Source organism: Neopsephotus bourkii, unplaced genomic scaffold (genome assembly GCF_033783945.1).
Source record: "Neopsephotus bourkii isolate Nb327-2 ecotype Australia unplaced genomic scaffold, CSIRO-AGI_Nbou_v1 NB_272, whole genome shotgun sequence".
Lineage (NCBI taxonomy): Eukaryota > Metazoa > Chordata > Aves > Psittaciformes > Psittacidae > Neopsephotus > Neopsephotus bourkii.
In genome coordinates, this window is record NW_026900781.1 from 11,686,509 (window position 1) to 11,700,827 (window position 14,319).

Here is a 14,319-nt window from a genome sequence, read left to right on the forward strand (position 1 = left end):
AATTGTCTCACTGTCTGATTTAGTCACTCCATCAAGGTATTCGCAGAACGTAGCTGCTTTGTATAGGATAACAAAAAAGCAATGGGCTGGGTAATTCAATTAAAAGCAAAGAGCTGCAGCCTAGGCACTGACAGCATGTGGGAGGAAGTGGTGTTGTTTCCACTGTGACTGGCAGTGAGCGACTAGCAAAAACAAGGTGGTTTGAGGAACGCTTGCGTGTTAATGGCATTTCCCTGTTCTGTTTGTCAAGCAAAGATGGGAATATAGAGTCAGAATTTACTTGAATCTGTTCTTTTACAAGAAAAGATGAGGGGGCTCCACGGGAACGATGCTGAGGTGCCGCAGTGCGCAGGCAGCACCCTGAGCTTGCCTGCAAACAGCGCGTGCGTGCAGCCGGTACTCAAGCAAAGGCTCTGTGGGTGAAACAGAAGTAAAGCATTGCTGTGCGCAGGGTTGGTTGGAGATGGTAGTTTGTCTGCTGGGGTGCTGAGTTACTCTCACTGTGCCACAGTAGGGCTCGTACTGCCTGCTGCCAGCTGGTGTCTAGTACCTAGAATAAGGCTGCCTGTGGCATAGCTGATTCACTTCAGCCTTGCGGCAGTTGTAGGCCCATGGTGCAGCCATGGGCTCAGCAGTCTGGCTGCGGCATCAGGCTGGAGTGTTTCCAGAAGTGAATCAGCCTCTCTGCCTGATGGCCGTGTCAGGCAGGATAAGCCAACAGCGTGTAACAGCACCTTCCTCCTCCTGTGCTCTGTGTTCATCTTTCCCTTGTTATTGAGATAAAAAGGCCACCTCAAATGGTGCTGGGTATTCCACTGGATTGCCTATAGGATATTAATTCCCTTTTGACCACCTCAGATGACTTTGCATAAGGAGAAAATATTTCATCATCAAATCTCACATTAAAAGGAAATTGCCTATAAATAATTAATTCCAGCCTTTCAGTGGCTTAACCTTTCAGTCAGTATTGGGAGAGACAGAACTGAAGTGCAGCCCGGAGAGGGACGGTTCCTGGGCTCCCCACCACTTGTGGGAGGGATGGCATCCCTTGCCCGTCACTGGGGTGTTTCATATTCCTGGCATGTCCCCCCTTTAGGGGCTGGCTCCCTCAGCACGAGCTGGGAGGGAGCCTGGCAGGTACCTTTTGTTTGGCAGGAGTATGGATTCCCCACCACTTACCTGCAGCAGTGAGGGGCTCTGCGTATGGCAGGTAGCAAACCCCTTGGGCCCCTGGGGAAGCATCACACAGGAGCCAGGGTGGTATCCATGTCTGCTACATGTCTGCAGAGAACTGAGTGCATGTGCAGAGGATGCAGCAGGAGCTTCTCAGCACAGAAATTTGACCTGTATTTGATGATAAACCAGCTGACAAGTACGTGATGCCTTTCCCACTGGAACAGGGATTGCTCTGCAGCTCTGCGCTCCTACTTACAGCTGAAAACTGGTCTGGAAACTGCTTTCCCTGACTACCAAACTCCTCCCTGTGGATCAGGATCAGCCTTCTTATAGGTCTTGCTTCTCCTCAAATGCATTACAGCAAAAATCAGATAAATGTGTAGATTCTTTTCCTCCTGCCCCAGCTAACATATTGTGGGAATTTGAACAGAAGGGAGATGCTCAGCACTTACCCCTGTAATTTCAAACATGAATGCTGTGGCATAAATCTGGAAAAGCTCAGGCTTGAACTGACATTACCTCTGGCCTCCCCTCTGCCCATCCTGATCTTCCCATGTTGGTGATTGTTTTGTCTGCGTCTTGGTTCCAATTAGACTACAAACTCCTTGTCTTGGTGCATGTGCATTTCTCTACCACTAAGCAACATGAACCAACGGGCCCAGCTGGCAGCTGTGTATGGTGCTACACTACAAGTACTGGAAATCTTCAGGGTGCACGTAACATTGCAGACAAGAACTAGCATTGCTATAGCATGATCTGCTAGAAATTACCAGTCACACACTTGCTGGCATTCTATGGAGCACAGCTGTCCTGGGCTTGCTGGGTATCTTGGAAGGCAGAGCCTGCAAGCATGTCCTGCAACATCCTCTGCCACCAGCTGCAGGGTCATTGATTCCCAGGAAAACGGTGAGAGGAGAGGCAGGGAGTCTCCTGTGCAATCAGAGATGCCTTCATACCCCTGGAATGAGCATCCGGATCACTTGGGGGTTTCACATGTAAAAAATACCAGAACCCAAGGATGTACCCCAAGCAAAGTTAGCAAGAGCATGGCCATGCGGTGGGCATGGCTGTATTGCACAGCTGTAGTTGCTAAAGGGCTTTTCTGTCTTGTGGTCTCCAACCATGTTCACAGCCAATGGCATCAGATATTTTGCTTGTCTGAAATGGTTTTTTCATTCCCACCCCTGGGGAGTGCATCTCCTGCTGCTCACTAATGGGGTTTGCATGAGCTGGGCACCGCTGGGTAGGTACCAGGATACTTCACCTCCAGGTAAAACCTTTGTGGTCGTTGTGAGCCAGCTGTACAGAGACACACTACTCGACCACATTCACTTACACAAAAAGGCAGTTCCTTTTGTTCTGTGGTTGGCATCAGGAACTTTGCACCAATGATTTTTTTAAAGCTGCTGTTTTGTCTTACCCTGTTATAAGCGTTATTACTTCTCGCTCTCCCCAGTCTCCACCCCCACCATGTTTTTATTCTCACTTACTGCTTCTGCCTCCTTGCCTCAGCCACTACTGGCTGAGGAGGAATGAGACTCAGGCAGGGAGGCAGACAAGGAGGCTTGCTGCCATTCATTTTGTTGCAGCAGAGGCATTGTCACTGCCTGTGCTGGTCTGACTTTGGGTTGTGTCTCACACAGATGGGAAAACAAACCCACTGATATTTGAATGGCCCTGTGGCATGTTAAACCCCTCTCTGGCTCCTGGGATGTTGGAAAGCCCTTGTCCTGGGTGATTGGAGCATCCCTGGCCCCGTGGTCCCCAGCACCTCACCACTCTGTGGGCCAAACCATGCTTGTAGCAGCAGCATCATTTCTGGGAGTTGAGCTACATCCCGAATGGGAGAATGTTTGTGTTTTCTCTTTCTTGTTTTCTTTTGTTGTTTGTTTTTCTTTTCCCACTGTCATCACAGGTCTGTCTGCTTTGCCTCTGCCTGTCAATGAACTGGGGCTGCTGGACAATGAGAATCCTATTTTGCAGATGAAGGAGTGAGTTTTGCGACATTTGGGCTTTGGCCTTTTTCCTTTTATTTTTTTAAATTCAGGGAGGGAAGCAGATGAAGCAAAATTTCATTTAGGTTTTTCCTGGGGAAAAAAAAGACCTCCAACAAAGATGGAAAAAATAAAATAAATAAATAAATATGGATATATATATATAAATAACTAACAACAAGCTTGGACAGTTCTCCACACCAGTAGGGAAGATGGAAACCACGGGGTGGATGCTGGCCCAGCCCAGTCTCTCCAGTTACCTACACACTGTGGTGTGGACACCCATGCTATGCAAGGGTGCAGTAAAGGCATTGGGATGCTCAGACACCTCTGTGTTCCTTGAGGAAGGCTGCCCATGGCTAAGGCTGAACAAGGGAGGCTTGAACTCGATGCAGGAGAGGCTCGGCGGTGGCGAGCCCTTTACCCCCACCAGGGGTGGTGATGTTGAGGCTCAGTCACACTGGTGCCTATAGGGAAAACTGTGCCTGGCTCCTGGCAGCCGTGCAGCAGTCGTGCATGGCAGCGCAGCGGGGCTGAGCGGGCTCAGAGCATTGCCTGGCTTTATCTAAAGACAGAAGACTTACTCAGAAGCAGAACTGAGGTGCCACTTGGCTTTACTCCAGCTCTTTTAGATGTAGTCCCCGTTTCTCTTGGTTTTACTTCAGCAGTTACTATATGAATTGCAGCTCAGAAGTGGGGAGGGGAGCACTGCTGGCCAGGCTGGAGCTCCTGGTTTGCTGCTGGATGTGGGGAGTTCCCTCTGCAGGGGCTGTGTCACAGAGCACCCTTTATCTACCACGTGGTTGTTGGGGTGTGCGGGGGGCTTAAATGAAATCCATATCTCTTCTTTTTACCCATTAGCATTTTGTGTTTTACCTAGCTAGACTCATTCCTTCTCTTCCCTCTCTCTCCTTCCGCCTTCCCCCTTTCCTTTCCCCTTCCCTTTCTTTTCCCTTTCCTTCCTTCGTCTTGAGGAACCACTGTGTTCCCATTACTCTTTCCCCAGGATGCCTCACGATGATGTAAGTTGGTGACACATTTAGTTCATGGATTCCCAAAGTGATGAATCAAGGCCTCTGCTTATGACAGCAATTCATATAAATAGAAGGCCAGTTTCTTTCTCTCTTGGCAGTTTTACAAAGCTATGGCAATGTAAATAGAGATTCATAACAGTCAGAAGAGAGATCACTGGAGCAGCCTGAAGCGTTTTCCTAGAAAGGATTCACACAGAATGAGTCTTTGGCCCACGCTGTTATAAGCAGAGATAAACAGAAATGCCTCTTTTCAAACACTGAGGCTGCTCTGCTCAGAGTTGGGGAATTCAGAAGTGAGGGACACCTTTCCACACCGGTCACTCCAAGGGATCGACCTGATTCTTCTATTTCCAGGGGAAAGTGTAACTTGTGACAAAGCAGCACGCTGCTGCCCGAAGTTTCCTATCTCAATTAGAAAGAGCAACGGACGATGAGCACACAAGCCCATGCAAACACACCCAAATCAGGTCATCTTCATGTTGGAGTCAAAATCAAAACAGACCCAAAAACCCCCAAATCAAACCCTCAAAAAACTCCGAGGTTTGACTTCACCTTCCGTGAAGGTGAGCTTGAGACTTCAAACAAGATCTTGCATTCGGGTGCTCAGTTTTCATTAGTGCTCTCCTCTGCTTCACTGTCTAGACACCAAACCAAAATGAGGTTACCCAGTGCAGCAGCACCTAATGAGGGACGTTTCTTGTCCTCAGAAGCTTCCTGTCTAAATCAATGGGGCAAGTGGTTATTAACTAGAACCGCCACCACCTTTGACAAAAATGATACAAAGAGAGGGTTGATAACAAAAAGATCAGGGGTTCCATAATAAGAAATAAAGAAAAGAAAAAATAAGAAAACAAAGGACTTACTTATTTAACTCATGGACAGCATCTTTTCAATGGAGTTATAGCCCAGAAGTGTTGGAAATCACACCAGGGACCCCTCTGTAGTCTCAGGCACCAGAACTGCATCTTCACTCAGGGCCACTGTCACCAGCCCTCTGGGTGCCCAGCGCTGAGCAGAAATGCCCCGTAACTTCACCTTGTGAGCTCACAGCCCCAGACATCGCCCTTGCCTGGGTAGTGCTGTCCATGCTGATGGGCATGCTTGTCCCTGCTTGTCCATGCCCATGGGCAGCTGAGAAGGAAGGACCAGGCAAACACGTATCTGCAGGCAGGGGTGGTGGGATGATTCTCCAGCCTGGCACTGGCAGCTGGGTCTCAACAGAGCACAGAGAGATGTGGTGCTATTGGGGAACTTGTGGGGCCGCTTTACAGACTGGGACTTGAGGGCTCTGAGGTGCTGGTGGGACCGACAGTGGGATGGTGCTCAGCATTTGCCTGGTGGCAGTGAGAGGTGGGTGTAGGCTCAGGGTTACCTTAGAAGCTGCTTTTGAATGAACCGAACAGCACAACTTGCAAATGATCACGGTGGAAACCAGTAGCTAAGGGGGGAATTAAAGCAGGCTCCCTTGCGTCCTTTCAGCACCGTAAGAAGGTTTCTCCACATGCTTTGGGTAGATGGGTGCCCACAGGGAAAGACCAGGATGGTGGTGGTGATGGAAACAGACCTATCTGAAGTAAAACTTAAAACCCCAACAACCTATTTCTATGAGCAACTGCAGCCATTATCCTAATCAAGAAGGAAATTCCAGAATTCTGGACAAGCATTGGGGTGGGCTAAAGGAATTACCCACCATCTGGTGGCAGGCAGCCCAGTGGGTGCAAAAGGAGGCTAGGACTGTTGAAGGATACAACTGCAGCACATGAACCATCGCTCTGGCAAGCTTGGGAAGAAGAGCATGGATAAGGGATGGTTTGGCACAGGTCTCAGTATAGAAGGTCCTGTGGACTATGGTTCAGAGGCGTGGGTCACTGCCGCAGCTCTGTTTGAAGAGGTGGGTGCTCAGCTTGTCAGAAAGCCAACCCTTGATTTACAAACACACTTATCATTTACAAGCCCACTTACTTATTTACAAAGCGTGTTGATGACTGTGCATTGCTCTGAACTCTCATAGAAAGTTTCTTTAATCTCGAAAGTTTCAGGTTACTTAATTGCTTTGGGTTGTTTTTCCTTTTTTCTTTTGACTTTTGCACTTCACGCACAATATTCTGAAGACAGAGGAGAAAATTCTGAAGGCTGCATGGCCAAAATTGAGAAATATCAGCATTGGATTCACCTGTGTGGTGTTTATGTGGCTGGGTATGTGCTTCCCTTAGCTTAAGGAGACAGGAAAGGAAAGGCGAGAGTGAACTCAAGCAACAAGATGCGATTACATTACATTGGACCCTTTGGCTGTAGCCTGCTGCTTCAGCTCATAGGGATACTCCCAAGCTGCCATCCTTATGATTAGTCCTCATCCAGTGTTCTCCCCGTATGCTCCAGGCACTTGCTCCTGTTTTCCTTCCCTGCCCCATCACCACCAGATCCAAGGCTCAATTTCTCCCTGTCTTTCATCCCTACTCCCACCCTAAGCCACACCTGCCCTCTCCACCTCCAGCTCCTTCTGCTCTGCCATGGGCCATGCCAGGGCTCAGGCTGTTGCTGCCTGGCACCGTCAGAGCTTGTGGCAGTGGGACCTTCCTTCTGGTGAGACCCCAACAACACACAGCCTCCCCTGGTTGCAACGCTTGGTTTCATGCAGTGGGGCTCAGGTGTGGACCTTGGGGGGCTCACGGGGAGCTGTGAGGCTGGAATAAAGTGAGGGGGGAGAGGTTTTTAGCTGTCCAGATTTAGGGAGTGCTTGTGAGCAAGATGGTTTATCTCTTCAGGGACTTTTATCTTGGGAAAACTCAGATGGAGGTTTTTCACAGGCAAGCAGCACATTCCGGACACACAAGCCAAAATCCTGACACATTTCGAGTAGTTTTTCCAAAGCCTGGGGACATGAAGAAAAGGTCACCATGGGGAGGGGGGAAGGAGCATATTTTCTTCCAGCCAAATGATCAGCAACCACTTAAAATTTCCGGGCAGAGAAAACGTACTGGGGCAGACTCCAACCTGGGATATTTTAGCCCAAACAGCTGTCATTTGCCAAAATCACAAGTAACTGTAATTAGGAAGCAACAGGCAACCTCTGGCTTTGCTGGTACCCTATTAAACATGTTTTTACATTTTCCAGAGAATGAGAGTGCTGTGCAGGTGTGCTTGCTCTCGTTGGGATGAAGCAGCACTCTGCTTTTCCTCTACCCCCACCTCCTTTTTTCTGAATGAAAGTGTTTTACAAACGAAAAATGAGGTTTCCTGAAATGAAGAGCTGCCTTCTATTCTGAGCTGGCTTCCATGAATTGTATTTGAGAGCCTCTCATCCTTATCTCTGAACTTGCCGTGGGGTGACAAGCAACCATACTGTCTGGGTTGGCTTCAATGAGTGAGTGGCTGGGCTGGGCAGAGTCTCACAGACCTGGTGGGGCCTTTGAGGAGGTTCTGGTTAGCCCCAGAAAAAGGCTTGCCATTCTCTTTGTTGCCTGTCCCAACATTTGGGGTCCAATATCACGTATCTCTGTTTTTCCTCCTCAAGGCCCATGTGGTGTCCTGCGGGACACGGGCTGCAGGAGGGCTGCCTCCCTGTTACAGCACATCCCAGCCAGAACACCCTCCTGCTGATGTCCTGCGGAAAGGCTTGGCTGCCTGGGCAGCATCACCCACCCCACTTGGGCACTGAAGGGTTCAGGTTCCTCAAGCTGGAGCGGGGAAGGTTTCCCTGGACCTCACCGATGATGGCCTGCAGCTGCCCTCCAGACTGCTGGCTAACCCGCTTTCCCTCGTGCTGTCTTACTTGCCTCCATCACTTCTCCAGTTCTTCTCTTCCTTTCTCTTCCCTTTGTGTCCTAGTTATATAATCATAGAATCATCTAGATTGGAAGACCTTGGAGATCATCAAGTCCAAACGTTACCCCAGGACTGCCAAGTAGTCCCCTCTTTTCCTCTTCATTACTAGTGTCTGGAGCACCACCAGAAAGGGTGGGAAGCAGCAAGGATGTGCGTTAAGTCCAGTTCCCATGGAATGAGAAAGTACAAGCACTTCCACAAATGCAGCCTGTCTAGCACAGTGCCCATGGGCACATGGCAGAGAGAGGAAGCATCAGGCAGGTACTGGAGACCGTGGGCCAAGGTCACCACAAGGTGACTTTATCTAGGAACAGCATAAACACATGGGGGTGGCTCATACTGAGCAGCATCCAGTACGCTTAGTGGTACTTGGTGAGCAACAAAACTCTCCCTGACCAGGAAAAAGCAATGCAACTGCATATGCTAATCTATTACGTACAGCTTTGCATAGGTTAAGATAATAGTCTAAATGGCATGTGAGCACAGGAGTAAAAACTTGTAGCCATTCATTCTTTCTAACGTCAACCTGGGGAATCATGGCCACAAAGTACTGCTGAGGCAATAGCTCCACAGGAAAATTTAAAGCCTGGTAAGACAACCCCTTTTCCTCGTCCATAGTGCTGATGTGACAAGCACAGCAGTGCAGCAGACATAGAACTACTTGGTGCATTCTTGTGCAGACATTGGGAGCTGCAGGGATGCTATAGTGAAACTTCCACCAGGTAGGCAGGAAGAACACTGTAAAGCTGGAGCAGTTAATCCTCATGCTCAGGAAGGCATCATGCTTTTTAGAGCAGCCGTAGCCTGAGTTTTCATCCTGTGGGGCAAGCATAAAAGGAAAGAACGCATGCTCGTGTCTGTGAGCAGGCGTAGATGTGCCGGGGGACAGGTCTGAGGAGACAGAGCATTTGTTCACCCCCATTTATCTCCTGCCGGCACCTCTGCCGCCGCACATCCTCTTCTATCCCAGGGTCGAAACAGCACAATTTCTTACCTCACATAACCGACCTTGTAAAACAGATTCCCTTTGCCAGAGAGAAAATCTTTGTAATGCTGAGGGTGAGACTGAAATAATACATTGATGAGAAGTGCAAACTTCTAAATAAGGCATTGCCAACTGCAAAACCCCACTGGAGTAGCACCCCCTCTCCAGAAAATCGCGCACATAACCAATCCCTTCCTAAGAAAAGCCCAACCACACTGAACCAAAAAATAAAACACAACCTCCCAAGGGACTGATCAGCTCCAAAACTCTGCCAAAAGGACAGCAATCAGGTTTCAGCAGAACTGGTGAATTAAGTAGATGAAAACCCAAACAAACACAGATATGGGAAGTGGGAAAGACAAACAACCTTCCCCACCCCCCAAGATGAAGAACAGAAGGAAATAAATGCCTGGGGTATTATTCCCAAAAGCCTAACATTTTGTGGTGAGGCAAGTCACTTCAGACGATGCTCCACCAGCCTTGTGGGGCTTTGTTCTACTCCCAGCTCTCTGCAGCCTGATAAAAGCACAGGAAGGATGTTCGATGGCAGATTGCCCCTCAGCCACTTTCAAAAGGGAGTTGTTCAGTGAGATTCACTCATATTTGTATTAGCTGAAACAAAAAAAATGAACAACATTGGTAAAGCAACCAGGCTGATGGGAAAAACACCCTGTTATAGAGAATGTAACATTGTGAATACAGATAACACCTCCTAGCAAGCCTCAAACACCTATTTCCAGATGACTGTTTACCACCATGTGGTCGGTCGGGGCTGACTATATAGTGTACAAGTCTGACTACTACAGCCCTGGTGTTGTATTGGTTTTACTTTAAATAGAGATGTGTATGGGGTGTGTATGCGCTTGTTGGCTTGTCCCTCATTTCTGTAGCAAACCAGAACTGTCATGCTTAGACCAGAATCTGTGAGCTGGTCAACCTGATAAAAAACACTCTCAGAAAGGCTGAGCTATTTTTAACAGTAAACGTTTATCACCTGCTATCCATGGTAAAAGCTAGTCAGACTTCAGGTTGTAAGACGGAGAACCTATGGTATTTCTTCAGTTACTTGGGCCATATGCTGCTCCCAGGAAATTTGAGAGAGCTTTTGAAGCCTGGATCATTTTCCATTCATAAGAACTGGAGGATTTTATGCTTGTTTGGGGGCTTTTTTTTCCTTTCCTTTTTTCCTTTTAAACCCATCTCACAGATAAAACTTGTCACAATTCACTGCTGGCAGGAAACCTGCTGAGTACAGCAGAGGCCCAGGGTATCCTTGCATATCTCACTTCCACCCCTGCCACTAGCACTGACTCATGGGCTGGGTGGGGTGAGTCCCATCTCTGCTCTGCACCTCCTGGCGTGATCAGGGCATACCTGGCTGGACAGCTCTGCTGGCTTATTTAGTTATTGCCAGACGTGATTTTGGGACTACTGAAGCGGATGGGTGATGTTTGTTGGCTTTCACAGGTTCTGATGTTCATCCCTGCAGAATATATCAGGAGTCACAGATCAAAGGCCCAGGGTGCTACTAGAAGCTACACTGCATTTGTAAGCTGAGTTTTCAGTATGCTCATGGATTGCACATGAGGGTATCAGTTGAGTTAGAGCAATGTCTACTTCATTGAAGCACCAAAGGCTTGCCATGTGTTAGCCAACCAGAAATACCATGACTTAGACAGAGATTCCCTTACCTTCTACACAGGCTGTACCAAAGAGGGTTACAACAGGTGCCTACCAAGATTTGTTTGCCCCAATGGTTCAGAGCTCTCTGGTTTCTATTAGTTTATTTTCAAATCTATGTCTGTCTATATTAATGTCAGGTTCTAAAAGTAAGCAGCACTGTTAACATTGAATTTGAATTATCTACTGGGTATCTAAAAAGATAAGCTGGGGTGGGAAACCCCTCTGCGAGCAGAAGTACAATCTCGTCACACGAGCGAAGTTTATCAGAAAAAATGAGTAATCAAGACTGTCTCATTTTGCTAATTTTACTTTATAAATTATCTGATTTGACATTCTGTGCTGAAAATCTGCTTATGAACCAAGAAGAGCAAGGGGCGTACTTCACTTGGTTGAAGCAGAATGCATGGCCACAAAAAATTTTGCTGCAGTAGTACTGCAGTATGAAAACCCCTGCCACCAAAAACGAAGACTCTAGTAGTTGTTTCTAGAGCACCATGTATCTAGAAATAGCTGGGTATGCTGAGCTTCAGGTTTGAGTCTATGCAGAGCCTCCTGGCTAGCTGCAGTCACATCAGAACTGCAGTAATGTCACTTCACAGGTGTCACTCACGCAAAGAAGTGAGAAACAAAGTTGTCCTCTCTGCTACCTGCACCCTAAGCCCACTTCAAGAATGAAGGAAAAGGCAATTCTCAATCCTTAACTTAATGCATGATACTATAGCATGAGCTATATTGAGACATTAGCCCGTTTTATTTAGGCGCTTTTGCCTGGGTCTCCAATGAACTTTTAATACCAGCTATTTCAGAAGAGAGAGGCAAAGGGGTGCCAAAATAGGCTATAAAACTAAGCATGTGTCAATAGCATCTGTTACAAATAAGGCTGGATTCCACTTTCCATTGTTTTATTCCTTTTTCCTCGAGTTGTTTAAATTTTCCAATTCAAAAGGAATTTGGCTGAAGATCTGCCTTACTTGGTCTGGACTTCAAGGAGGGCTGCTTACAGAGGAGCTGTACAAAATCTATTACAAGACTTTAACACTGAGGGCATGAGAGAAAAGAAACACAAACTTCATCTTGGATGTTCAGAGTAGAAGAAACCAGGTGCAGTAAAGGAGCCTGAGTTCCCCTGCCTGATCCCCAAAATAAACCACAGCAGATCTGCTAGTGCTGCTACTCCAAAAGCAGCAAGTTCCATGCAATGATAAACATGGCAAACAGTGTCATTTAAGTTAATCACTAACACACATCATTTTAAAGGACTTCAAGGGTGCATTGATGACTCTCCAAATGAAAGTCCCTTGGGCTGTCAAGTAATACTGAAAGAAGTATGCACCTTACAAGATAAAACACCTTGTTCTGAACTAAATACACCATTTCAGACATGCTCTTTTAGTATTTTCATTAAAGACAAGCTCCAAAGCTCAAACAGCACAAAAAGAAAGGGAGCTGAATCACACAAATCTCTGTAACCTATGGCAGCACTACATAAAAACAGAACTTAAAACCAGGTGAAGTCAGAAATGGCTATCAAGTTCCTTAATGAAACTGTGTTCCTTGTTATTCCCAGTTTTCCCTTTTATCCCATGCCAAAAAAGCTCTCGTAGGTACTGCAACATCAAGAAAGCTGTCAACCACACTAAGCCAAAATACGCTTAATGTGCATCAGCTTATGAAAAATTACTTTTGCCTGTAATTAACCATCTACCTTGTTTTTTTTTTATGCCTTCCTTTAACAATGGTAGAAGAAACAATGGCACGTGTTAACATGGCAGAAGCAGTCTTAACTCTGCAAGTATCCTAATGTTTGTACGCTTAGTGCTGACACCTAACACAGAACAGGAAAACTGCTAACGAGTTTCATGTATTCTGATGAGGTTCAGGATCTTTTCCCTCTAATTTTTAGAGATATTGTAAACTGAGAAGAGCAAAATAGCAGTATGTTTATAGTGTGTAAGACACGTAAACCCCCTCATTAGTAGCGAGTCCAGACATCCCATTTGGACACAAACATCAGTATTTGCACCTGTTACTATAATCACTATGTATCAATTAATATTCTCAGGAAAACTATAACACTTCAAGGCTATTTTAGAAGTACAGGTCCAAAGAAGTAGGCTAGAGTTGACTCAAATATGTTCTGGCAGCAAGTCTGGAAGTATAAATCCCCTGTAAAGCATTGTCTCTGATGACTGTGTATGACCATGGCAGAAGATTCTTGATGTTTCCTTCTTCACAAGGCCAAAAGCAAATCTAGGAAATTGCAATCTACCTTCTCTTGGATAGGAACCAGAAATGACTATCACTACATTTGAACTTAAAAAGGAGTTAAATTTGTGAATATTTTTATTTCCCAGGGCCTTTGCTTAGCCCAGTGTGAGACGCTGGCAGGTGAAGGACTTCCTGCACATCATTTGGTGGGCTCAACTCCATGAAATTCTCCCATCATAATAATTCTTTTTAAAATATTAATCACCATTACACCTTCCTTTATATCAATAATTTTTTTTTTTTTCTGAACATACATAACAGTGTTTTTAACTAAAGCAGAATCAGAACAGGCAATACCTAAGTTTAACTTTTTCTCAGCTCCATATTCAGTGTTATGTTGGTTTTTATGGCTCTTACCCTATCTGCATCTCTCTACTTTCTAATACAGCCACAGCCACATTCTATTAATTCAGAAATGTTTCCTTAGTTCTGGATGGCAAAAGGCTGCCTGGGTAGAAAGCAAAACCAGTCTCACCTTCATCATAAAGTACCCTCTCCTCAACAGAGCTGCAATAACTTTGGGAAAGATTGGGAGACTGAACCTACTTTTACAAGTCAGCAGTCACACATTATCACTGCAGCCAAAAGTATGCCTGCAAAGCTCTGACAGCACAGATTTCTCCTTTATTCTCTGCTGCCATACAGAGAAATTCAACTGGTTGGAGTTCTGTGCCTTTTTATACAACTAGAAGATGCAAGGGGTTTAGCCCACAGACTACGACTTCCCTGATCATCAACACACTGGCACATCTGCATAACATTTAAAAATCTTCTGAGCAAGTGGTCTTACATTTAATCATACACTTGAAATTCAGCACATGCATGAAACTTTGCAAGACTATGGTTCTTTTGATACTTTTAAACTCTTCAAGTGGCTTTTTGAAAGCTATAGGAAGGTGTTTAACTTCCACAATGATGTACTATGAGCACATTTCATAAATATATTTTCTGAAGAGTATCAATCTAAAAAGAAGTACTTTGTGGGTAAGAAGGCCTAGGATTTCTTCATTGTTTTACGCTACTTATTATTTGATCTATTTCACCGAGTTAACACCCACACATGCAATGAATTTTTTCCTATTTTTGTTCCTATCGTTTTACCAGGGGATTTAAGTATTTTGTCCATGTCTCCCCCCATTACACTGATACAGCATTTACTTTTTATTACTACTTTGCCTACCTCCTGAACTACTCATTACTGTATTCTGAACATTTATCTTGAATAGTCACAGGAGAATGCTTCAACATCTTCAGAGGCTGAATAACTCACCACAGTATATTATGGCTGAATTTTCCTACAAGGCTTTACTTACTTTAAGGAAGATACATTTTACAGCCTTATTACTTCCTAAAT